Below are 27,616 nucleotides of genomic sequence, written 5' to 3'. Positions count from 1 at the left end.
CTATTAATTTGCCATGTTGAACTTAACTGTGTACAGTAATGGATCCTAAACGGTGTCTTCTCGAATATAAAATTTCAACAAGGACCCGTTAAAAGACACAGCTCTTGTCACAGAATTCAAACACACTTGAGCATATGCTTAGCCGTATATATAGTAACGAGTGATTAGGATTGTTTTTAACAAAGAGGAGGCCTCCGTGGCTCAGTTGGTTAGGGTGCTAGCGTAGCGTAAATATCCAGGAGCCTCTTTCCAATGCGGTCGCTGTGAGTTCATATCCAGTTCATGCTGGCTTCCTCTCCGGTCGTACGTGGGAGGGTCTGGACGCATCGTGCGGATGATCGTGGGTTTCCTCCCGCCATAATGTTGGCCGCCGTCGCATAAGTGAAATATTCTTGAGCACGGCGTAAAACATCAATCAAATAAATAAATAAATAAATTTTGACAAAGACTGAAGGTGTTTAAAAGAGTTTTGGTTCTTGTCTGCTATAAATCTATACTATGGACTCTGCTCTATACTATACTATAACGGAGGCTGCTAGAAAGAAATTGGAGAAAATGATGCAACTGAGATAAGCAATTTCACTTGTTGTTTTAATTAATCACTTTACAGGCAATAATGTTTCCTCCAGAATTAATTTTATACACTCCCGGAAGTGTTCAGCAGCAACATTTGTTTTACTAACTCGGTCCCGTCTTATTTGAAAATACACGTTTTTTGACAGGTTTTTTTTTATTTACTTGTATAGATATGTTAGCTGTAGACACCTGAAACATTCAAGTCTATGATTAAGTTGTACTTGTATGAGATTTGGTTATACGCATGCATTTAGATTTTAGTGGTTTTAATGTTATACGGTTATAGTTAGTTCTTTGTTGATTTGTGTTAAAACTCATTAAGGGAAATGATTGTGATTATTGACCCGAAATATACATTTGAATTGACGACCCTTATATAAATGTCTCTTAGATTTAGCATAGATTTATGTGCTGTGTTGATCAACGTATTCCATACAAGTATTGGGTCTCTGTTTTGTTTTTAGGTTTTCACCTTTAAGAAAACTAAATAAATAAATAAATAAATTGTGCACAAGAAACTGATACGGCCATCAAAGCTACAAGTATGCCGGCGGGGTTAACGCAGATGTGTACCTTATATCTCTCCATTTTCTTTCCCAGCTCGACCACTGTTTCCCAGACAAAGCAACCAACAAGCAGCAGCCCTCGGTGAAAATGTCAAACTGATGTTTAAGTTTGTGTCTAATCCAGCCTATGTGAACCTCACGTGGTATAAACTTATCAATGGTACAGCTGAAAAATTAACCATCTCTAACTCATCCGGGAGTAAATATCGAAGTCGCGTGACAGAGGCTAACCACACGTTTCTGTTTGACAAGGCCAAAGTCCAGCTTTTCGGTCACGTGGCGGAACTAGAAATCTCTGACGTTCAACGTGATGATTTCGGGAAATACAAATTTGTTGTTGAAAATGACGTGGGATCTTCTGAGACCACCATATCTTTCAACTTAATAGGTAATGTATTTTTCTTACTGGAGAAGGTAAAATTTGAAGGTTACTCAGCTTATATGACTGATCACTTCTTTCACCCACGTGCACACACTTAACAGACCTCCTTCGTGTACGTGAAACAGTTCTGAATACGACAATAAACACCAGTCAAATAAATAAACATACATGGTATATAAACAAGTTACTAATCACCGCATTTAGATGCATGCTCAGGTCATTGTTTTTCAATAGTATGAAGTAAGTTACATATAAATGCACACTGTAACTCAAACTGAAGTAGGTGTATTGCAAGACAAATGTACAACGACTTTTAGCTGGAAAAATTCATTTTGTGAAGTCGTTAGGTCACAAAGGGCATAAAGCTAATTACTAGAAACATGCTATATGAAAAAATAAAACATACATAGATAGTATAATGCTGGTCGCCCTCGTGAAATATGCTTGAGTATTGCCTTAAAAACCAATCAAATAAATAAATATACATGTCTCCACATTGTTTCATTGTGAATGTGTTGCTAAATCTGATAAAACCCTCTTAGCGTCCCTGGCATCGGTAGTGAACTTGTGTACGTCGACGATCAATTAAAAGCACGTGTATGTGAAAATGGTGAACATTTTGTATTAAACATTCAACAAATCGGCTTTAGAAGAAGAAGTATGTTTTGAAAAAATAAATATTATGGTATAAGAAGAGACGAATATCATTGATGGAGGTATGAATAGGAGAATAAAGAATGGTTCATTACTAACGGGAAATATGGAATGCGAAGGACAAATCAAAAAGATTCGATAATTTCCCCATCTGTCGAAATGCGACATAACTCACATGTGGATCTTGCCAGCTGAGTGGTTTATGAGTCCTACTGGCAGAGTGTTACATGTAGTTATGCTTGTTGCAGCGCGTATGCATCTCTTTACCCTCGCTTTACATCACTGTCACTAGACCTTCAGCCCTGTGCGCCGCACGCTGTTTTTTTTTAGGCTTAAGCTCATCGCTGGTGTCTTTGAGCGGGACTACTTGATCAGCACTCACCATGAAATAGTTTCCAGACGTTGGCTGAAATCGTGTTTGTGCTTACTTCAAATAATGAGAAAGCGTGTCTATGAGGTAGTATAAAAGCCTCCGGTTGAGAGAGAGAGATTTTATGTTTTCTGAAATCACTTCTTTCCTTTGCTTGGTGCAATGATTTCTGTACAAGATTTTTCTAATGATGCAGTGATGAAAAGTGCTGCTCTTGAGTGACAACGAGTAATGTCCCTTGTTCTGATTTCGACATACACTATTGCGGCATAAAATATTCAGATACCAGAAAATGGGCAGTGGTTTTCCCTGATCACTGTCTAATATACTCCATCGTAATGCTTGATTATCATTATGTAACAAAAATGATACACTCCTCAATAAATCAAAAAAAAAAAATGTAAAGGTGTATATAAAAAGTAGAGCTATTTCAAATAAACGAGCTATATATGTATATTACTCCTTAGGGTTTTAAGACTGCACACTCATGTTTCTGTTCCAGGTCCAGGTAACCCCATGCTCGTCCCCCCTGGCAGGCGGTATCTCCGGAGCTAGCGTTTTACTGGGAGTTGTAGTTCTAGTCGTGGTCATCTTCCGTAGGAGACAGCAAGGTAATAACGAACTTTAAAAAAAATATCTTATTAAGTAAAATAGCAAAATGCCCTATAAGTACAGAAAGAAGCAAAACTTTGTTTCCAATAAAAATTTCATTTTTGCCTTATTATAGCTTTGAAATCTGTTGTTTTCCTGTCGCTGCTTTATTGTTCTTTTACGAAGCAATAACGGCCGCCCGTTGACTTTCCAAAATTCTAAGATTATTTTTTCTATCCTGTTGTAAGCTGTAACATTTAACTAAAACCGCTCCTTTTGATCCTTTTTTGTTGTTGTTTTGTTTTAAACTAATCTATATTTAGACATTTTCCCTGACTCCCAATTAATTGTATTCATAATGAATTTTTTTGTCGGAATAATTCTGTTTATGTATGACTTAAAGATGGTGGGAGATCGGTATGAGCATTGATCTTTTTGAATGCCATTGCTAAGTCTTGCTGAGAGAATTTTGAAAACTTCAATACAAATGTCACACTTTCCATGATGTAGTCTTATGCAATGTATTGTATGTGTTTTCCAAAAAAAAAATAATAACAAATGAATATAGAAATTATTTCCGTAAGCATGCATACATTGTCCACACACCTCTAGGCTGTCAACAAATGTAACCTTGACTCTTCTCTGTATATTCTTTCAGGAAGCCGTTCCTCAGGGGATACAGAGTAAGTTTGATCAGATGAATCACGTGTGACATATTAACGCTTTATCAGTTCAAGTTATCACAGTTCTAGTGTCAACATGTCACAAGACGTTTTAAATTACTCGCTCATTTAAATAAACAAGTGTATGATAATAACATACTATAGAGCTGTATACATTGAAGTTTTAGTTCTCATGTAGTCGGTAAACAGGTTTTTGCTTCCCTCAGGAGGATGAGACCGGATGATGTATCAAGTGGTGTGCAATCAACCAGACATTATGAAAGCGTTGCAGGTGAGATGTGGCCATTCTGTGGATCGCTCAGTGGTTTGGGTTGTAATAACTATTTATTGATTGATTTATTCATTGATTTATTTATAAATTGATTTATTTATCCACTTATTTCTTTAATGGATGTTTCACGTCATTATCAGGCATTTTCAATTCTACATTGACGTTCAGGTTTATCAGTTAAGGAAACTGGAGTGAACATGTGTTTTAGTGCGCAAACGATCACACGGGCAGTGAGAGGGAGGAAATCTGCATACAAGTTTCGTGTACAAAGTCGGCTTCGAACCCGCACTTCGTGTGTCCCAGTGATTAATGTTTCAATGCCATGTTGTCTGACTGTATGGCATATCTAATTGGTGACAGGCAGAAAAAACTTCATTCACTTTGGTCACAGAAAAAGAAAGCCTTTACGTACCAGCACTTGCGTCTCTTACCTACACTTACAGCTGTTAACGGAAGGTACATGTAGTGTAGAACATACGTTTCCGCAGTCTCTGACAATACTACAAACATACAGACTTATAAGTAACAAATTTATTTCTCTAATCAACAAATATACAGTATAGATTTAAAACAACTCTTTCTCCTCTTTTCCAGGTCTTGAATCACCGGCAAACGAACAGTAAGTAAGGCGCATAAACACCCACGTAGGCCGAAGCACACACTCCAGATCTATATCCCTAATTTAACAGTAGACACTGGTATTTTGCTTTTAGTGATGATAGTGTATTTAGGTCGAAAACAATCAACATTTAAGATCAATTTTACGTTCGATTGGACACTAAAGAGAGGTTAAAGTGGTGGAAAGAACACAAATAAGATCGATCAGGACAATTTTGTCATTCTAAATTTGCTTGCAAAACCACAATTTGTTTTTAAAAAAATTGAGATACTGGTTGTGTGCTTAAAACTATGCTTAAAGATTTCTTTCACAGTAACGGGTAATATTTTACATCTTGAGACAGATAAAAACAAGACACTTGTTTAACTGAGCCATTATCTGTTTAAAAATCACGAATACATTCCATTTTGTAATTTCTTCCAGTGAAACCACAGCTTCTGTTGGCCATACGGGGGCCGATGGAAATGTTGATCTGATACCCAGCTCCTCACCCTTAGGTAAATATGCCCCATTAAAGAGGTCAGTGTTAACCGACTGAGTTTACCCCGCCGTGTGTTAGTGCAAAGATCTGAAGTTCTCATTCGTGCAATGTTTTATGAACAAAAGAGCTGACACAATTAAGTCGGTCTCTCTGATATTTCAATAACACGTCAGCCCAGTGGCATGTACATAGCATGTTTCCAGTATAAGATCATGTTTCCAGTAAGAATCCATAATGCTTTCAAGGGTATTGTTCCAGGTGGGTCATTTTATAACTGGGTTGCCTAGTGGTAGCGTGTCAGCCAAGTACAATGAACCAGGAACCTTTCAGCCATGTGATCTCCGTGAGTTCAAATCCATGTAGCTCATTCTGGTTTCTGTGGTCGCACCCGTGCCAGCAGCCTGCGGGTGGTCATGGATTTCCACCGGGCTCTGCCCGCCTTTGTCCGCCATTAATAATCACTAGTAATTATTGCTAGTAATACGAGCCACTGTTATAAACGTAAAATATTCTTGAATACGGCATAAAATTAAAACTCCATTTAAATGGATAAATAAATAAATAAATAAATGAAGTCAAAGCACTACGAAATCGCCCTTTATACTCTTCCCGGTGTTGTGCCCGTTAAATAAAGGAAAACCATCAGATCATTTATTTATTGATTGATTGGATTGGTGTTGTACGCTGTCAAGAATATCAGATCAATTAGAAAAACAAATAAAATAGGTAGCTCTCTTCGCGAACCCATATATAGAACCTATAAATAAGTATAGGGCCCCGTTAATAAGAAGCCAGAATTTCTGGGAAGTCCAATCCTAACTTGGTTGTGCACACAAGTTACACAGCTCCCACCTTGACTCTAACATGTTCCAATGAACTACCACAATCGACATTTGCTTTTCCACTCACACACATGCTAATGGTTGGCCTCACAGCAATGTACTTATGTTTCTGGTATGTATCGACCGATGAAATTATCTGTAAAATTCACAAAAAGTGAACACTGACTTACCACTACTTTTTCACATACAGTTATGACTAGAATGAAAGTTTGAAGTCTCTCCTCTGAAATCATATCACCCAACAAGCAGAACAAAACAAGAAGAGGCAGCTCCAAAAGCAGAAGAATTTTTTTTCAACTGTTCTGTTGACTAAAAAATAGTAGAGGATTACATTCGACCTAGAACCATGTAAGACGTTTTCAGTTTGACCGCTAAACGTAACAAGTCCTTTTGCATTATCTGTAACGAACGTTAGGCAAAATTGTTGATATTAATCTACCGTTCACACCGTTTCACCATGTTGCGGAGGTACGAATGGCACCTCTGTCCTTCGGGGAACTTCTTAAGTTCCTCGACGTTCAGCTCCTAAAATTTATCTATCGTTCGTGTACTTCAAGTATCACTTTTTCTGAAGCATATTTTTTTCAGACGCCCATTTTCTGATAAATGTAATCAGAAATAGCTGTCTAACTTTTTTGATGGTCACAGGGTACAGCATGACATTTTTAGCACTAGCAATAAAAGAGTTCCAATTCGAAATTCCCCTGTTATAAACTGTGGCAAGAAATTGTCAGCAAGGTGAATGCGCAAATTTTCCATGGCGAACATCACCGCCCCAAAATACTTGAATTTAAAAAGCAACCACTGTTCCATTACTAGCCTGTAAAACATCATGCATAAATCCTGAACACGACGAATACAACCTTTAAACAATCAGATGTGAATGAAATTATGTTCTCTCATGGATCATTCTGTTTTTGTCCACATAAACTGCTTTACTTTATGCGTATGATTTTCAAATAATATTGCTGAAAGAGCTTTACAAAAATAAATCGAAACCCAAAACCAATAAGCGAGTCTTATACTCCCGTTTTTTATTATATAAGCCGATCTAAACTTGTAAATATCATCTAAGCGAATTTATCCTTCCGAAAAAAAGTGCGTATTAAACGTTGTCAGCATGAATTTGAGAAGTTCATGTTACAGTTGACTAGTAATTTAGGTGGCACAGCAGACAAAAATCTCTAATGGGGCTCCTCAGCCCTTTGCAAAGGGAAGTAAATCTTGTACCGCATTGTACAGTATGGTCTTCCTTTACTTTATAAAAATTCCCATGATGTAAATAACAGTACAAGTGACCATGGATAGCATTAGCTATTACTGTAATTGAAGTAGGCAGACGGCTCTTCTTTCCCATGTGTAACAAGATTTACTTCCCTTTGTAATAGGCTAACGTGATCCATTATTATGGTTTGCAGACTCCTGAATTCCTTGCACATTTTCGATTTTTATAGATTTGTCCTTGTTACTAAAATAACATTTTGTGGAAATATCCCACTTTACGCCTAAAATGAGTTTTCCATTAGCTGATAATCCAAATAACTTAATCATGGAACCATACTGGAGGGTATATTTAACTTAAGTTGTAACCATATGTACATGTATCTATATTATGAAGTCACCCAGTTATGCCTACTTTCATAATGGATTTCAGGCCCACTGGTCTACGCAGAGGTAAACAAGCCAGAGACGGCCCCCAAACCGACAAAAGGTTTGTTAGCTGCTATGAAAACTTTTAGGCGTTTTCTTTCTTTTAACCCTCTTCCCCGACATATCACTTAGAATTAAAAAAAACGGTGCATACTTGCCGTATATTATCGTGATATAACATAAGTGATAAAGATGACCATCGAAGTTGCTCTGAACATTATATACACATGCAAATTTGAAGGTTTAACAAGTATCTCTCTTGTTAATATCCCCAAGCACTCACTCACTCACTCTTGTTATTATAGAATACTTTATTACGTATTAGGACAAAGAAACGTGACGGTGGCTCGTTGTGGTCGGCTAGGAAAGTCTAGGATTAACGAATATACGCCATTTTTTGGCATTAGGCAGCGCCTGATGGGGGAAAATATGGCGTATGTATTCTTTCTAATTACATACATCATTGTTACCTCTGTTCCGTAGGGTTGAATTGACTTTTCTGTGGTTTACCATCAGACGATGATATTTGTAGTGCAGAAAAAAAGCAGACCTAAAGACGGAGCCATGTGGACAAAGGTTTTAGTCCAGTTTATAACCACGTTCATGGGCGGCTGTATATCATCATCTTTAGTTTCAGGCCAACCAGCACCGGTCTACGCAGAAGTAAACAAAGTACAGAAGACCAACCAAATTGCCAAAGGTCTGTTAACATCTAGAAAACCATTTCTCCAGTTCTTTCTCGTTCAGCAAAAGTAACACTAGGTTTTCAACAGATATCTATATGAACACAGTAGTACACTACATCAGGCAAATCCTTCCAAATTCCTTCCGGACATACCTATAGAAAAAATGTCCTTTACACATACATGCTTCTATGTCTGTTTATTAACATGATATAACAAATGATACGTATTGCAGTACTTTGTAAATCGATGCATGGTTTCATCAGCTAATTTTCTGGTTTGTTGTACACGTGCTAGATCTTAAAAATATATACAACGTGTACACGAAATACAATAAACTGTTTTCTATTTTTCGTTGTATGAGGTAATCTTGGATTCTTTTCTTGTGTGTCTGTAAAACAAGAGAAGCATTTCCTGTTGGTAGTCTTTGGGTTTTGTGACGTGCACGAAGGAACTTTAGTCCACAGTTTACCCTGATATAAACTGATAAATGTCTAAGTAAATTCATCCTTCCGGATATATGGGGTTAATCACGTCTATGGGGAAATCCCATATGTTACAGTACCTTACAGTGTAACGCCTTTAATTTCAGAACAAGCACCACCGGTTTACGCTGAAGTAAACAAACCAAAGAAGATCGGCGAAACTGCGAAAGGTCAGGTTGATAGATGCTTTTTACTATTTTCTCTTTACTATAATTTGTATTTTTTAATTCACATTTAAGAGATTTTCCAAGGCTTCAGCAGCAAAAGTACTCGCTTTCTGAGGAGGTAAAAACATCAAATATGTGATTTTTGTATATCAGCAGATTATTCAAAATTTGACATGTTTTGTTATACGTTGTGTGTGTAAAAAAGGAAAATACGACAAGAGTGACTACAATATGAAAATGACCTAGTAATTACATATCACCATTCATTTTTAGCACCAAAGGGCCCGGTGTATGCCGAAGTGAACAAAACTCAGAAGAATGCCAAAGAGGAAACCGGTTTGTTTTCTTTAAATGTTTGCTGACCTTTGATTTATGGCCGACGTTAATGTTAATACCAGTACGAGATTGTGTTCCCCACAAACCTTGTACATGAAACCTGGTCCAGAACGAGCCAAAGCTTCACCCGAGCCTGTGACATAGTGTCTTACAATGTAATATCCGTTCAGTTGGAGAGAGCTCAGTTCTTTAAGCTCCTTACTTGTCATAACACTGCACTTTTGTACCATTTCCACGATAGTGTGAATGTATAAATTCCTACTCTTTAAGCATTTACATGAAGAGATAAATCTTGAAAATCCCGAGGTAAATTGACAAGAGTCTGGATTTCCACCGTCTGTTATGTATGACCATTTCCCCCACTGTCATACTGTTGTCCCTGTTTTGCTGTATTCTCTTACACCGTACTATATTTCTGCGCAGATCAGCATTCTGCTAGACTAAGCATCACCCAGATCTGGTAACTTGGTATTGTTTTCACATAAATATTTATCACATGTGATGACAAAACTGCATTTTTAGAAATTCTTGACCAGTGATGTCTAATAAACTGCCAATATCATGAGTGAATCTTTAAAACTAATTCCCCTTAAACTTTGGTGCTAAGGAATGTATTTTTCCACTATTTAAGCCTTTACATGAACAGTTAGAATAATTATCCTAACTGACCTAAACGGACATGATTTCCGATTTCATCGGTTACGTGTGACAATGTACTGACAATGTATCACATGCACTGTCGTTCCTGCTCTGGATTTGCTATGAAAATTGTAGTCATTTATGTTATTTTCCCATTTGTTTTCTTACAATGCATGAATAAATGTCAAATCAGATTAAGGCCCATTTTTCGGTTTACTTTTATGAAGGTGCCTTCGGTAAAGCTAAGGGGATCTTCAAGCCAAAGCCAGGGAAATCAAAAGGCAAGTCGACACTTCGGACGAATTATCACCTGAGCTATATGTTTTGCCTGTTGGAAGTGTAGCATAGTCGTTATGCATGTTTGTATGTGTAGTCAGTTAGTATGTATTTATGTGTAGTTAGTATGTGTGTGTGTGTGTGTGTGTGTGTGTGTGTGTGTGATAAACCCCTAAAATGTTCTACCAAACGGATTTGAGCTTGGCTCTCAAAGATTGATCACCAAATTTTCTCTCATTTAAATCATAATTATGTCTATACCTGTATTGTGTTTTTAAGCAAAAGAGTCATGCACTTTGTATGTAGCTTAATGTCTCTTTGTTGCTATATTTATCATAAAAATCTCATTATAATTTGGGATTATTTAACAGGAAAACCTACGCCTGCTAACAAGACTGGTCTAATCAATGGCAAAAAGAAGGATGGAAATGGTGAGTATTACTATGTAAATAAATAATTTATTGTATCGAACCTGAAAAATATTCGCAGTAGCAGCCTCAAGTTAGCAGTGTGTAGATTCAAGGCAGTTACAGACGTTACTGAGCTGCAAAAATTTTAGAGAGTATTTTGTTTTTATGGTGTAATGATAGTGGAGCCATTAGTGGCATATTGTTTACAGATTAGGAGGCTGAATGAGACTGTTCATTTATAAAGTGGCGGTGAAGTGATTGACTGCTCGATGTATGTCTTCATTGTCGGTTATAATTTATCAGGAATACAAATATAGAAACAATCAAACCAAAAAGATGAAAGCAGCAATGAGAAACAAGTTTATTATGAGCTAAGACCGTCCATTTTATTGGGAACTCGACATCTTCTGTTTCTATTTTCCAAGCCTTTTGAAAATTTATAAACATTAGACACATAATTATTATGAAATATTATGAAATAATCTATTATGAAAACTAACATACGCAAAACAAAAAAAGGCTAACGCTTGAACCGCTGACTTGGAATTACGATGTTATAACTGGTAGAAGAAATAGTTCTATAGGTAAGTAAATGTATAGATATGTTTTAGTTACGTATACTGTTTTATGCTCTATGACAGCCGGCTATGGACCAGCAGAGGTATGTACAGAGCTAAGTGATCACGTGATGTCTTTTTTCATTCATTACACTTCGTGAAAATTAACAGTTTTCTTATTATTTTCAATTCATGTGTACACCGGGTAATTTTGACCTACCATACTAGACAGAATCACAAACTTCTCTTGTTTTATCACATGAATATTTTCAATAATTTAAATGCCATTCTTTGAAAACTTACTATACCATTGGCCTGTGATTATTATGTTTATCTTACGATTGTCACGGATGTAAGGGATGTTATTTAGCAAATTTCACATTGATGTTGATCCGATTATCACATTTGAGTCCGATCTTCCTTTCTTAACTTCCAACAAAAGAAATAAATTGGTCATATTAGTATAAACATATTATGGACACATTTGGCGAACTGTCTCCAATATAATGTTAATAATATAAATTAATCATTAGAGATAATAAGAAGATAAAGATATCTGATAACCTCTTCATCCAACGCTGTTGAACAATCGTTCTCTGTTGTGTATTGGTAACTTTGCATCTACATATCTCGTCTATTAGCATTTGTTACATTCTATGTAGTCTGATGATTTTAAGATACGTCACAAGTCATTTATTAAAAAGCAGCATATCAAACGCCTTCACTCTAATTTCGTTAAATTCTACAGAGCGTTCAGTGTCCTATTCATTTTCGCTTAACCAAGGGCTAGGTGCCTTTATGAACAGTTGAAATCTAAAAGAAACTGAAGTATCTGAATTTGTGTTCGACTTATATTATCAACGTCGTATAAGTGAAATATTCTTGAGTACTGCGTAAAATACTAATCAAATAAATAAATAAATATATTATCAAATGAAAACGAGTTGGAAATTTCAGTTGTATGTCTTGTCTAGAATATCAATGTATAAACAGTTGTAATCAAAGAGAAACTGAAATACATGTTCTATCATGGACAACTTAATGGTGTACTGGCAAGGTACATGTACGTTATTTGAACACTGATTTCACTTATTTGCCGAGAACATTCCTTGCGTCATCGTGAACAGCGTTGACTACTTCTCTTTGCATGATTCCTTCCTGGTTTTGTACTTTATTATTGCTATCTGATTTTGTCACCATGGATCTTTTTCGGCTCCGAAAGCAGTAGCGATCATATGTTTTCTTTCCACAATGTGACACATTTTTATTTTGTTTATTTCTTTATTCATTTCTTGTTTAACTGCATACTCAGTTTTCATTCATACGATAGCGGTCCGTTTTATATTTGAAACAGGAGAGGTCGTCATAAAACTCCGAAGCATGGCAAGTTACTAACAAACTTCCCCACACGTACATGTATGTATGCATGTATATATAAGTTGGGGTTTTACGTCGGTTATTGAAATATCGTACTGAAGATACCGGACATGACATCCCACCCAGTCATACTATACTGACTCTTGCACAACCTTTCATGTTTTATTGCTCTGACTTCTCGTTGGTGAGCGCCAAGAGAACCAGAAACAAGTGTGATTTTCAAAGTTTTCGGTACGGTCCGCCATGAATCGCGGGTTTCTTGACCTTTAGGTGAACGCTCTAACACTAGGCCACCGAAGTGGTCCACCTTAAACGTCTGTGATCACTCAGGCAACACAAGCAGTGTGGCACATTTTACTGGGATATGCAGTACACTGTACAATATAATACCTAACTTAAAACAACGTTTGAGGTGAAAGTTGCCTTGTGGATAAGCAAGCAATGTAGCCTTAGTATGACGTTAAAATGAGATTTAGTGTAAGAGAACATTTGGACGTGCCCAGCTATTCTCAGGTTCTTCCTGGATAAGATGTTGCTGGAACTGAATATTCCAAACACGATCTTTACCTCAGTCTAGATAAACTGTTTTCTGAGGCTTCGTTTCCCGCAGCCAGTTTACACGTTTGTGCTTGTCTTTGTCAATACACAGGTAAAACCACTGTGGACACCTTTGCTAATGCGGCTTTTACTGGGTATTCTAACTCAGGAGAAGTTGAACGAATGGAACCATCTAGCAGACCTGGCCAGGTACATGTAACTGTCAATCTCAGTTGTTATTTTTTTCTCGTGTTTAATTCAGACATCTGATGAGACCAATACTGCTCTGTTATGTACATGTAAGTGGCAGTGATACTCTACGGCAATCTACAAGGTCTCAACGAGGCGTTGTTGTGTACAGGCTCATTTTTCTTTAGATTCAGAGAAACGAGGTGATTTAACACTAAAGTGTATACCATTGGCCAAGAAGACAAAGGGGAATAACTCTTGGGCAAATGCGATAAAGCCTTGTATGCCATAAGGATACAGGTTTTAGATACTGACATACTATACATGAATATAAAACATGAATGAATCACAGGTGATACATATAACATACATATAAACTAACGTTTCAGGATAGAATGTAAACTTTCAATAGGACAGAATTCGAACAGATGGGGTTAAATGGTTAATTATCCGTTTGAGATTGATCTCCCGATATTTTTGTTGTTATTCTTTGCTAAATTTCAACTATTCCAGATAAAAGGTCCTCACAACCTGGTATACGCAGACACGGACTTCGTGGGCACCCAACCCATCATGCACCCTGCTGAGAACCCAACCACCTACGCCAGCATTGCCTTTGGGCAGGTGGGACCTCCAGTTGAATATGACAATGATGAAGAGGACGGCCATTCGAACAGTTCCTAAAGCTAAATAGCTTAACAATCTGCAAGATAACCCCTGTGCTGCTCAGTAAGTCAGCGGAAAACTTGTGGCTTGGAACTCGACATATTCAAGTACTTAAGTCGCTTTCACACGGTAAGCTTGTCGAATGAAAGGATGAATCGCGCTTTTTCATGCGACTGTAACATTTAACAGATCGCACAGTTTGAACCTGATTGATGACTTCATCAATTTGTCGAATTTAGCCAGTTCAGCGAGACGTGTAAACGCGGCTTTATGCAGGTATATGTATCTTTGTGTTATTTTTTCTTCTTCCTTACCATCGAATGAAGTATTAATTGGAAGGATGAATTTGTTAACTACACGGTTTAGGGCCATATTAATTGGCCTGAACAAAAAAGTGCTACTAACAGCGATATAATTACAGCCGGACTATAGAGACCTGTCCCTATACTGACTTTTGCCTGTAAATTGCACTGAAGTAAACCTTGTCGGTGTAGAGAGTGGCTGCTAGATATGACTTTTCTAAGGTTAAACAGAGTGTTGTCCGAAAATTTATTTTTGTTCAAAATAGTATGTTTGTTTTTCGTCCTCACACAACAAGATGAAAATCAATGCAAAGATTTCTCTGACGATGTAACTCCAGACTTTGTTAATATCACTCATACATCAAAACAACAGCGGTTGAACGCATAGGGCATCACATAATATGAGGGCCGTCGTCGGCATTGAAATAATGCATGTATATACTAACTCGTGTTAGCGGAAGTGTTATTTTTTTCTTTATTTCATTTTTATCCCATAAACAAGAGAAATTATTAAACTAAACATGAACAATGTAATTCGTGTATATTTTCATTGTCTTTTTCATTGTAAGTTTGGTTGTTCTTTGATAATTTGTAAATGTAGTTCGGAGGTCCTATACGTGATCGGATAGGCTGATCTGATGTTGTTGCTGAGCGTGACAGTTTAGCGCATATCGATATTGGCCTCTCCTAGATGCATCTGTGCGTCTATTACTCCCACAAATTTCACTGTAAACTGCAGTGCGTTGTGTATTGTTCTTTGAGTTGATAAATGTGTTTATTTCGTGTGTATTCTCAGCATGAGATGTTTGACATGATTTGTTAGCACATGCATATATGTATATGATATTGAACAAATTACTTTTAAGGTATTTTAATTTAGCCGAATGCAGTTTGAACAAAAGCAAGCCTTAAGGGGCATATACTTACTACACATATTACACCATGTTTAAACAGGATTTATAAGCGATAATTTTAAACACATTAGTTTAAACATTTACCTAGAATTTGAGATATGCGTCATAATGTATTTGGATGCAAGCTGTGATGTGCTGATATGTTCACACATTCATATTACAGATGTAGTTTTATATTATAAGATACGTTCTATTTTCTACAACTAACTAACTGGAATATTTCAGAAAAAGGATCTATTTGAATTGTGCGTTTTGAGGAGGTGCTAGTTAGATAATTAGAAAAAAGATGATATAAAAACAAATTTACAATTCGCTAAATATGAACATCTTTGTCAGTTGGCCGAGTAGCTGAAGACAAGAAGGGAAAGCAAAATCATCAATTCATTCTCTCTGCACACACTTTCATCAACACTTTAAGTCGTCAATCCATTATTTTTTCACATCGAAAAGAGGAATAAAACAAAAAACCGAGGAATCGTGGTCTTTAATCACACCCAGTCCCGCTGGTCTTTTTTGCGCTGTGCAGTTTTGTAACTGGGATTTCACATTAGCTGATTTAAAGTAATTTACAGCACAACCACTATGCCAGAAAATGTTTCAGTATTAAAACGTAGATATTTATTATAACACATATAATCAGGAAAAAAAGGCTTGTGGCAATTGAATTTTTCTGCGTACTCCAGTGAGTAGGCTTATGCCTCTGTTCTCATCAAGATTTAATCGTGTGATATTTTAACATTTTTGAAGAACGCAAGAAATAATAAAGCTTTTATTTTCATTACAATCATGTGTCCTTTTTTAATTTCCATAAACTATTTTAGTATATATAGTTTCCACTTCTTTTTGTTTCCTCGACGTCTTTGAATCGGGTGGCTTGTCAGGTACTTGTCACCCCAGTGTTCTCCATCCATAAACATAAAACCTGCACCAATAGTAAAATTGATTATTGAGAAAGATAAATGTATGCCGTGAACTCCTCACAGAAATATGCACACGCCTAGCTGGGACTCTGCAGTATTAAGGTACGTAACCGAAATAATGGCTTTTGTTCAGTACCTTGCACTACTGCGAAAACGCCAGTTGAAAATTAAAAAGGATACAAAGGTATGGCACACAGAACAAGCTGTAGCACCAGTTTCGTTTTGTCTAAGGGAAGATAACTCAGAGATCCACAAATAATTCTGAGTTATGGCCCATGGGGCAAAGAGATATACTCGAAGTTTTCGCGGATGTACTAGGGCCAGGGGTTAATAACCATCAACCCCATTTCACATGACATTTACTTGTCTGTTTAAAATGTGACGTGAACACATCACATGCTTGATTGGGTAACTATTCATCGGACACATGTTATGAATGAACAAAATATCACAATAACTACAGGTACTTTGCTGGACACAAAGCTTGCCAAGACAGCATACTGTGTCGGACTTCTAGTATTCCTGCATAAATTAGGATTGTGTTGGTGGAGATCATAGAGACCCCGTCCCTTTGCACTGTTTATTGTGATTGTACGTTAAATGTGACGATACACAGCATTGTGAGTATTTCTAGACTTGTGACGTCTGATCATTTACAAGTCTCATCACTCATTTTTTTTATATAATTCTACTTAGGCCATGTTTCTCGGGAATGTGTACGCTGCTACTTTCTAGGCAAATACACGAAGAGTTGGAACTCTAACATAGGTAAATTGACAAGAGAGCCTATTTCAGAGGAACTGACAATTTGCCAACTTAGACACTGTCGTTCCTTATCTGGTTTTGTTGTAAGTCTATCTTTTATATTGCCTTTATTAGACTCAACTTTCATGCCAAGAGTGCACAAGCGTCTTTTTTCCTTGAACCGGCCCGGATAGCACAGTTGGTAGAGCGTCCGCTTCGGGACCGGTAGATCCAGGATCAATCCTTGATCGAGTCACACTTAAGACTTTAAAAGAGGAAGTTGTAACTTCCTCGTTTGGCGTTCAGCATGACGGGGATAGTGCAACGACTGGTTGACCCGTATCAGTATAATGGTACGGGGCGGCTTACTTGCCTTCGGTAAGTCGTCTCAGTGAAGCAGTACTAAAGCGGTGGAAATCCGTCCTGCAACAAGGAGGCACATTACACGTACATGCACCCTAATGATTCCTTCGTCGTCATATGACTGAAAAATTGTTGAGTACGACATTAAACCCCGAGCACTCACTCAATCACTCTATTTTTCTTGAAGGTGAGTTTAAGCTACAATTCAAACAATCCCAGGTCAATCCGTCAACAAAATTACGGAATTTAAAATCTCCCTATTACCTGTGTGAGTCCCGCTGTTAATACTTGAAAGGTAATTAGTCCCTCTGACAATGTAATGGCGTCATCAGCGATACAAAGATCAAAACACCGTTTTCCGTTACAATTTCAGCGTCGCCCAAAGATTCCCACGTTTACAAGGTAATTATGTCATCAAAGACCTTTTACATGAATGCGCATGTGCTGTCCTTTTACCTCTCCACGTGCTGACAAAAGAAAATTCAGTCTAACATTTGCTGTAAGAAAGATGACTTTCATATCCCGGCCTCAGCTCATCCAGAATATCGTTTGCTCGCGCATTAGCAACATTTGTTGTTCGCTTTTTAATATTCCAGCGGCAAAAAATGGCTGCTCGCCTCGCTCGAAACGTAGTCACATGACATAGTCATGCAGGATAAATCAATGACGTATATATACGACAGTGTGCACAAATTAAAGAACGTAAATCTTTGGATCCATTTTTCTAGAGTCAGGATGAATCTTTGTTGCAGAGACAAGAAATTGGATCCATTTTTCTAGAGTCAGGATGAATCTTTGTTGCAGAGACAAGAAACTGGGTCCATTTTTCTAGAGTCAGGATGAATCTTTGTTGCAGAGACAAGAAATTGGATCCATTTCCCCAGAGTCAGGATGAATCTTTGTTGCAGAGACAAGAAACTTTGTCCGTGTACCCTGGGCTTTACGCACGGATCAGACTTGTGAAGTGGTTCTCAATTGTGCTGTTGAATTATGATCTTTGTGGGACAATTTCAGTCACAAACATCTGAGCCCTTACTGATGATTTACATGTAGTGACCTATGTTGTATGAGTAACTGAAATAACCGCAGTTGTTTTTTAACACAGGGGAGATCACACTGAAGTACATTTCAAGCGAGCTATGTAGATAAGCCGCTTTGGAGCAATTAAGTCTGCCGTGGTTTAGCTAATGGGTTGATGGGCTTTGACGAGGGAGCAATGACGTTTCTGCACATTTCCCGGAACGATTTAATCTTTCCGTCCCATTAACACTAAATAGTTAACTGGTGTGTTGCAAGTTGAAGCAACTGTTAAGGCAAAGAAGGTTAACTACTTTTTCCATGTTCTCAACTTTGAAGCACAAGAGACGTGTACGACAAGTTTCATACATGAGCAGTTTTCATCTACTGTGTTCCATTGTTTGTATGTCATTGTATGTTAAATGTGGTAGCATTTTGAGTAATTCTAGTCCAGTGACGAGTAACATTTTCCCCTAATTCTGTTTGAGCCATGGCGCTAGGGGCGGTGTAATTTGCTACGGTTTAAGCATTTACCTAAATAATTATGATAAAATGCTGACCGAGGTAAATTTACAAGAGGCCGTATTTCACCGGTAACGTGTGAACATTTGCTAGCTATTACACCCCCATCACTGCTCTGATCTTACACTCTATGCTGTAAGTCTTAAAATATATTATTTTTCAGAGCAAGCGAATACAGCATAAACGAACGACGGACGATCGTCACTGTTTGGACAGGAAAATGAAAATATTCCCACGTTTACAGGGCATTTTTAAGATACCGACAGATTTGAAATACTTTAAAATAGAATAAGAAAATAAACGACTCTCCTCATCCATTTCTACAATTAACCTTGCTTGATACAGGTATAAGCTTAAAGACACGTACAACTTCAGAATAGTAATATTAAAAAATAACATTGTGTTTTCTTCTTTTTTAAAAATGTGGTCTTCATCTCGCGAGAAAGAAAGACAGAATCATTTCTGACAATCTCATGCAGATACGAAAGCTGTATCCAAACGGTCATGTCTTAGCAAATATCTCATTTTTTATCAGTGCTACTACTTAATGCAGAGCAGTAACAACACTCTGACAGTTGGCAAATGTTTACACGTATTAAGGGTGCAATTCGGCCTCTTATCAGCATACATCGTTCAGGGTTTTATTCCGCCCGTTTACTAAAAAAAAAGTAGCACAAACACGTCCTCTAAGGCCATAGATTAAGCAAATTTAGGTAAACAAATGCTTCGATGTGAAATAAAATATTTTAGACACCACTACACCACTAGTCTAGATTTATTAAAATAGCCGTTTTGTCGTCAGATAAATTTAATACGTAATGACATTAAAAGAATGCAAAGGGACAGACTGTTTAATCAAATGAGAAACAGCTTTATACATATATTTCTACCCTATCATTTCATCATAATGTATATGTAGAACTCACCTGAAGTTGATTACCATTTCTCTGATTCCAGTTCCCAGTTTTCTGTCCCTATTCTCATTTTCCTGTCACTATTCCCAGTTCCCTGTTTTCTATTAGTCATTATTATCATTAGATACCATATGATATATTCTGGAACAGAATAAATTGGTACTTCATTATATACTCTTCCTTAGAATATACAATCTTCCGTATATTCTGCTTGAAAATATATACATTCGAAAAGATAAAAATAAAAACTTTAAAAATCAAAAAAAAAAAAAAAACACATGCGATATCATATGACGTGGCACAGAATAAATTACTTCCCTTCACAATATACCGAAATCCCCGCAAACAGTCAAAAATAGAAATTCACACAATTTAAGTTTATCCTGTGCCAGGCATCAAACTACATGTATATGGTTGAAAAATGTAACATATTGAGCATCCCATGCCATATAGCCTGGTGCAGAGTATAAATCTTTCTGGTGTATATTCTACATGAGAATGTACCGATCCCCAGGATTCACATATCTTCAGTTTTATCCTGTGCCATACCAATTATGGCGGCTCAGAGTAAAATTTGCACGGTACATGTATATCCCCTTCTTCAGAATACATGGATATATATCTAAAAACGCAATAGATTGTTAAATATTTCAGAGGGATTCGGTTTTATCCTGTGTGAGGCTACATCATTGGGAAGGATAATGTTTATTATTTATTTGTTTTATTTATTAACCGTATAGTTCAGTACACGAGTAGGCAAATATCTTTGGATTTTGGAGGAGTGGGCGGGGGGGGGGGGGGGTAAATAAAGTCCTATGGACTTGTTCTATCCCAATAGTTATATATAAAAAAGATTGTTCTGTGTAGAAGTCACACATGTACCATAAGAGATTTGAAAACAACAAGAGAACAAATGAAAGGTAGAAAGAAAATAGATCCACAAGAAACCACTATATAGCAATAACACGTACATAAATACAGAATTTTATATGCGTTCTTTGTAAAGAACGGCAGTTTGTTCCATTCACGACGGTTGACTACCCTGAGTGTGTGGTAGGAAAAATTACTTTAAAAATGGTTTGTGTAGGCTGGATGTCTGGGTTATGGTGAGGTAGGCGTGGATATGTGATTGTTTTCGAAAGGACAGTCGGATAGAGTATGGTAGTCGATGGGGATGAAACATAAATTTGTGTGATTAGAAGTCAAGAGAACTGAATAATACAAGACAGACGTCGAATCCTCGATGATTTGAAGAGTGGAACTGTGTGTTATGTCTTATGAGAGAAAGTGATGATGGGAATCGATCATTTCTGTAGAATTTCTAGACTTGAGATGACTCAGATAGGTATTTGCCCAAAAGGAATTTACATATGTTAAATAAGGGTTAATCACTCAACAAAGCATTTTTGTTCAGTGAACATTTTATGTGGCTTATGACTTTTATGTTTCTGGATATTTTTTTTCAGATGTCCTTTATATGAGAGACATATGAAAGCTTGTTATCAAAGAGAATTCCAAAGAATTTAAATTCTGAAATAGAGATAATTTCGCTGTTGTTTAATAAATTTAATGAATTAAATTAATTTAATTAATTTGTGTGCCTCCTGTTACTTCTATTAGCATGTACTTAGTTTTGGCCATATTAAGTGAAAGGCGTTTGGCCGAAAGCTATTGATGAGCTTTAGTTAATTCCATTTCCATTATGTTTATTGCATTATTTTGACTCTTATGGAGGTATGGATACTAGTATCGTCGGCAAATAAGATACATTTTACTAAGCTGGTGGCATCAAAGATTTCATTAATGTAGATAAAAAATAGTAAAGGACTGTGACTTTTTCAAAAATTTTACTGATACAGGGCAGAACTGAAATTGGCGGATACTTTTCCATTTTTTTTTTTTTGCAACTTCCTGATATATAAACTGGTGTAACTTTGACCATGTTTAACGAATTAGGAAACCGGCCCGTTAACATTGGCAAATTAATAATATGCGCTAGCGGATCAGCAATAGCGTTTGAAGATATTTTCAATACTGACATCGGAAAGCCATCTATTCCAGGAGGAGATGATTTACAGTTAAGTACAACCGATGTGACCATTTCTTGGACACCGGGTCAAAATGGAATTCGTTAGGGATTGGCTCAGTGAGATACTCATGAAAGTAAAGTCATGAGACACGGTATATTATTATCCATGTTGGAAGCTACGGATATAAACTAGTTATTGACACTGTCAGTAATAGACTGCTTGTCGCAGATGTCAATGTTATTTATTTCGAAAACATCAGGTAGCGATTTTCTGCTTTTGTACCAAGCAGTTGGTTAAGTACTTTCCAAGTTCCTTTAACATCATTGTGAACTTCGTTAAATTTGTTTCCGAATTATGTTTTCCTAGATAAGCTACGTAGGCTGTAAAGTTTAATTCTGTATAATGTGTATTTCGTACCTGTACTTCGATTTGGCCATGTCATTTGTTATAGACAGATTGTATCGAGCCGTATGTTACCCATCGCTAATAATTTTTTTCGTTTATTGGTTTTAATTCTTACGGTAGGGAAATATATATCATGTAAGTTTCGGATAATACGTTTTGTTCATGGAAATTAATGAAGATATCGTCTAATAAGATGGCGGAATTGTTGCTAACATGAGTTGGTTTGATGATCACAGAGAAAAAATATTTGCATTTAAGAATGTCCAGGAATGATGGGTTGGGGCATGTGATTCAGTTTTAAAGAGATCGATATTGAAATCGCCCATCAGTATGCAATTTTTACTTATTGAGATTGTACTTAGTAATGACATTCCCTCCCGGGGGACCATAGACAATTCCAACAATATTGTTTACTCTAACTTCAAAGATTCATAAACACTCGTTTGAACTTAAAACATAAATCATGGCTTTCTTTCACACTTCGAATATATTCTTTAACATATAAAACTACATCATCACTTTTTCATGTTTTCTGGTAGGTGAAACAGAGAAATAGCCTAGAGTGTTATAAAGGGATTCGGTTGCTGAGTTCAACCAGCTTTTAGCACGACCTATCACGGGAAAATCCTGATCTAAGCTTTGGAGATATGCGGAGATTTCATCAAAATGCTTTCTCGAGCTCCAAACGTTAAGGTGGAATACGGAAAGCTGATTTTCAGAATCTGTAGCTTAATATTAATGTAGCAATTTAATTCTGCATTTAATTTGTCTTCACAATAGTGTTTCGATTGGTGGGCATTACTGCTGTCCCAGTGGATTTTTTCGACAATGTTGTCATCAGTATTTATCCTGTTTTGTTTGTCATCACTACGATCAACAGAGTTGAATTTCATATGCTTAAAACTGCAAAATTGTAGGGTTGGCTTTGCGGAAGAAAGGTATGCGGAATATCAGTATGTTCGTGACAAGGGAGAGGAGAAAATGGATTCCCAGGTGGAACAAACTGGTCTATTTGCTGATTAACCATTGGGTAATTTAAAAAGGTGCCCCAGACAGACATTATAAGTTATATGGTATCGTGGTTTGGGGTCACAGGCATAAAATTGATAAAAACAAACCCAAAAGCAATGCCTGTATTCTATGTTCAAAATTTGAAAGCTAACTCGTTGGCATTGAGTAGAAAGCAGAACAAGTGTGTGACTGAAGTTACATAACACCTTGATTTTCAGAGAAGCTCGATTGACCAGGCATTGTAATTAAGGTAGGAATAAATATCTCATTCTGTACGAAATAGCTCATGCTTTCCTAGGAGGGCCATGTGATACTGAAATGTGCACTTGTTCAATTCAGTCAAGATATCAGTCATTCATATCACATTAAACATCACCCTCGGGTACTTCTTTCCCGTCTACAAATAGAAATCACTTGTCATCACGGGTAGGGATGAAGTAATAATAATGAGAGATGGATTCGAAAAGTTCACAAAGCTGGCTATACAGCTTCTCTTTAATTTGGTAGCTTGAATTATGCCACGGCAAATTGACTCAAAATAAGTTTAAAGGTGAATTTCAGAAAGTACATGAACATACATGGTATGTGCATGTCTCAACAAGATATTGGCTTATCATCAGTTAATTTTTGAATGTTTCGAACGGTTGCTGTAGTTAAACACCTTGCTTAAAGTTCATTCTGTGCGTACATATAATATAATATGCAGTAATATTTATAAGACAGTTACGCATTAGTAATGACAAAAGTTACTGGAAAATATACAATGTAATCTTGATGTAGAAGAAATGGAATATACAAGATGTCCAAAGTTCATACCACACAACGCCTTTTCATCAGTAAAGGGAATGCCATGTCAGCGTCGAAGTAACCACTGTCTGCATCTCAGCGACCTTTATACACGTGCAATTTGCTTCATACGGGTCAGAAATGGCCTTACATAAGAAGACAGTGCAAAATCGCCTGCGTACAGTATAAGGGCTGATAACTCCTTGTCGATCTGAGATGGTAGCTGCTGTGCTGAACGCTGGAAGTGTTTGATCACAATCAATAGGTCTTCACTTGGCATTGTCGGTCTATGGTACGTCCCGTCCGCTAAAATTCTGGCTCAGTCTTGTGATGGCACTGTGGCACTTGTAGCTGTCTATGCATCGAAAGAGACATTCGTACACCAGTCGTCAACCAATAGGGACGTTCCGGGTCAATAATGCAAAGGTCAATACCAAAAACGAGCAGTGTTTAAATGCTCAGTCCATATTTACTAACAAGAGAATTGTACTCATTGTAAAACATAGATACTTGGAGTAGAGGCGCTTGATGAAATAACCTTGACATACTAGTTTTTACAGTAAAAACGTGTGACCTTGATTGAAATCATCACACAACGCGCAGGATTTAACAAACTCTACAAGGTGAGATATGTACACGCCATATGCAGGACCCATCAGTATATTTCTGTCCAAGTAATGATAATTTACAGTGTCAATGTTGAAACTATCCCTCAAGTCGTACAGTCCGAGAGAGAGGAAACCGTGTTGGTCTTTTGCACAAATATAGATGTAATGCACCCTCTGGAAAGTCTGTGGTTTCAATTCAACGACAGTGAATAAATATCTTTCACAGCTGGATTGGTTAAAGCTAGCAGATCATCAATATACCGTTTAGTGAATGAGAAAGATCACGCCTGTTGAACATTACTCGTTAATAGTTTCTGCATATTATTGTATTCATACGCGAACAGGTATAAATCAGCCAGAAAGGGTCACAATTGGTACCAATTGGAATAGCTATACACTGTTGATATATGGTTTCCCCGAATTTCACGTCGATGTTATTCATGAGTAACTCAAGCAGTTCATGAAGGGTAGCTCTTGAATGTAGTTGAACTGAAGAACGCTTTGTTGCCTTTGACATTAATGCAGCGGTGACTAGTTTTATTAAACACCGATACAATTAGTGGTGAAATTCTATCAGTTAAATCTGTGTGAGGAATTTTAGCATAGACAGTGGAGAAATCCGAAGTAGAGATATACCCAATCTGTATCGCAGGGGCTCATGAAATGGGCTCTTAGCAATACATTTCCATAACCCATGGAAACGGACAACCATTGCTAACCCTTTTTTGTTTTTTTTAAACGTTTTTCAGGGGTTCATGTTCATTTCTTAGCGATACATTCCATAACCAATGGAAACGGACCACGGATGGTAACGCTGAGGCAGGTTAGGAAACAGGGGTGGGGTCAGTTTGGGAAATCCCGCACTTCAGTACCGAGTATGCCCGCCGTTTTCTTGCTGCAATGCTACACATCATAGACCTGATAAGATGATCGGTTGTGACTTGCGGAATGTTTTCCTACTCCTGTGTGAGGACCAAACGCAACTCTACGATAGTACCCGGAACTGTAAGTCGCCGACGGACACGCAGGTGTTCAATTGGGAACAGATCAAGTGAGTACGCTGGCCAGTCGAGCGCTTCAACGTTTTCTGTCTGCAGAAATACTCTGCATACAGCAGTAACATGGGGACATTCTGAAATGTTATCCCATGGCGCTGGACAAATGGGACGACTGTTGGGCACAGGATTTGCTTCTCTGAGGCAATCCCGAGCCATTTGAGCGGAAATCCGGTTGTTATGGAGCCCAACTGTTTTATAAGCTGTGGCAATGGCTGGTCGGAAACGGCCGAGGAGGCGAATATGATGGTTTGGTCATTACATGCGGTCGGCCGGCACGGGCCGAATTCTTCATAACGTCGTCTGAGACGACTTATCGTGGACACGTTAACGTTAAGCTTTCTGGTCCCACTCTAAGGGTCATGCCCGTGGCGATCATGCTGATGCCGCGCTCCTTGGTTTTGTGGCATCTCTAGCATCGTGTCTTTTGACAGAACTTGTACTGTACGGTTAGACGTTTGTACACTTGGGAGTAAGGAGTGCCAGGGAAGACGTTACAGATTTCTAAATACTACATATACAGCCACACTCTTTTGGCCAGTCAAACGATGAAGAGGCTTCAAATCGACAACACTTCGGTTTTGGAGACTGGGATGTACACTGTGTAGGGTTTTGCTCTTGGCCACCCCTCGGTAATACACTAACAAAAATCACAGCATTATCTTGCAAAATATTGCAAAAACACAAGCGTTGCGTTTATATTTTTTGTTCAGTAAATGTACATAAATAATTTTCTTAATGACCCAAATGAGGGTTACTAATGCGCATGGTCTTGTCCCGGATTAATATAGCTTATTTAATGGCTAAGTCAGACTAAATGAATGGCTTATTTAATGCACAATTCATTCATTGACATTTCCCAAACAACATAACCAGTGGTGTAAGTCCGTATCACGAATAACCCCCTGAAACTGTTTAAAGAGTCGTGGGGTGTAGCGAAATTCAGAATGTCAATTGTGAATTGAGACGTTCCCTGACGCTACTGTCAACTCGTCCACCCTGACAAGTTACACATTCACAGGCAGTTGGGGGATAAAGCACTGTCATTCGTAAACTGAGAAATTCATTTTAACTGTGGATTATATATTTAGGTAATCTGACTCGCCTTTGGAAGCCGGAATAATCCATCCGAATTTGGACGCTGATCTGAGAGTTAAACAAGCCAGTTGTTTCTCATGTTTCCCATTTTTCGATAGCTTGTTCAGCACATTTCGCGTGTCACTACTTGATCTCCGCCATTTTATAATATAGTAATTGTATTCTGGATTTTGCTGGTAGACTAAGCAGCCCCGAGGACTAAATCCTTTATATTGTTTTAATGTAGTTGTGTGTTAAATGTGAGGACAACACAGCATTTTGAGTACCTCTAGACCAGTGATATCTAATAAATGGCAATTAACATCACTACATTTTTACCTAATTCGTCTTAAGCCATGGTGCTAGGGAAGGTGTAAATTGCTACAACGTATGTATTTACACAAACAGTTGAGATATCTTAGATGCTGACAGACCGTTATCTTTAGTTAAAAACGGAGCGTTAAATTCTTGTTGTTGGAAAATAAAAAGTTCCCTCAGACAACAAATGGCTCTTTTAAAGTTTCACTCCATGTTATCAGTAAATAAATACCCACAATTCATTAGGATAGATCCCGCAATGCTTTGCACTTTGACAACTTGACTGTCACGCCACAAGGTGTACCAGCTGAACCCGAAATGAGGAAACAGAAATTTCAGTACGGATAAACATATTATTCAGTCAAAGGTAGAAACCTATTTAGACATAATGGATGAAGCAAACACATCAGATCTATGCGTCAAAACAGACATTCGTATAACAGCTGTCAGTTAAAAGGGGCGTTCCAGGTCAATAATCGCAAAACCAATTCCCAAGGCGACGTATAACAAATTTCATCAAAAAAAAATAAGAAAGTATATAAAGTATGAAAACAGGACGGAATCATGCAAAGAGAAGCAGTCAACAGTTTTCGATGATGACGGAAAGAATGTTTTAGGTGACT

General features: G+C 37.4%; 1 long non-coding RNA gene across 1 annotated transcript; it reads left to right on the top strand.

Moving 5' to 3' along the window:
- Positions 1-10,220: 10,220 nt before the first annotated feature.
- On the top strand, positions 10,221-15,425 carry LOC135482223 (uncharacterized). Its single transcript, XR_010446211.1, has 4 exons — positions 10,221-10,276; positions 10,643-10,702; positions 13,265-13,362; positions 13,855-15,425. It is a non-coding gene; the product is annotated as an uncharacterized LOC135482223 (long non-coding RNA).
- Positions 15,426-27,616: the final 12,191 nt, after the last annotated feature.

Source organism: Liolophura sinensis, chromosome 1 (genome assembly GCF_032854445.1).
Source record: "Liolophura sinensis isolate JHLJ2023 chromosome 1, CUHK_Ljap_v2, whole genome shotgun sequence".
NCBI classification, from domain to species: domain Eukaryota; kingdom Metazoa; phylum Mollusca; class Polyplacophora; order Chitonida; family Chitonidae; genus Liolophura; species Liolophura sinensis.
The sequence above is the reverse complement of the archived record's forward strand: the minus strand, read 5'-3'. Positions and strand labels throughout refer to the sequence as shown.